This window comes from Penaeus monodon, chromosome 33 (assembly GCF_015228065.2).
Source record: "Penaeus monodon isolate SGIC_2016 chromosome 33, NSTDA_Pmon_1, whole genome shotgun sequence".
Classification (NCBI taxonomy): domain Eukaryota; kingdom Metazoa; phylum Arthropoda; class Malacostraca; order Decapoda; family Penaeidae; genus Penaeus; species Penaeus monodon.
Genome location: NC_051418.1, coordinates 65,988 through 66,537, shown reverse-complemented (window position 1 = coordinate 66,537; position 550 = coordinate 65,988).

Sequence of the window (550 nt, the reverse complement as noted above, 5' to 3'; positions counted from 1 at the left end):
GAGGTATGTATTATTTGTTTATATACAAAAAATACCCAAAAAATTTAGTTTCTGTAATTTTAAAAGTATTTATGTTTTAACCCGGGAAGTGTGAATTTTTTTTCCCTTTTTCCTTTTACTCCCTGAAAAAACCAATTATTTTTTTTTCTTTTTTCCGTGTTTCAGTGGGGGCCCTTTCTTTATACGAAAAAAAAATTTCCTTATTTTTTTCCTGTATAATATTTATTATGAGAAAAAAACTTCAGTTCTGAAAAAAATTAAAATTTACTTTATCAGTCATTAGCAAATATTTTCTATTTATGTAAAAAAAAAATAGCATAAAGAAAAAAATTTAAAACTAAACTTGGGGAAAAGGGAAAGATTATTGATGGCTAAAAGGGACCCCACATGTTTTTAAGCAATTCAACGGTATCATGATCCCTTAAAATTTATTTTAAAAAAAAAATTGTTTAAAAATTGTTCCCTTTGTGTGGAATTTTTCCCAGATATTTCTGTCCCCAAAAGTAAACCTTGAAAACTGGGAAACCGCTGGTTTACACCTGAAAAATTT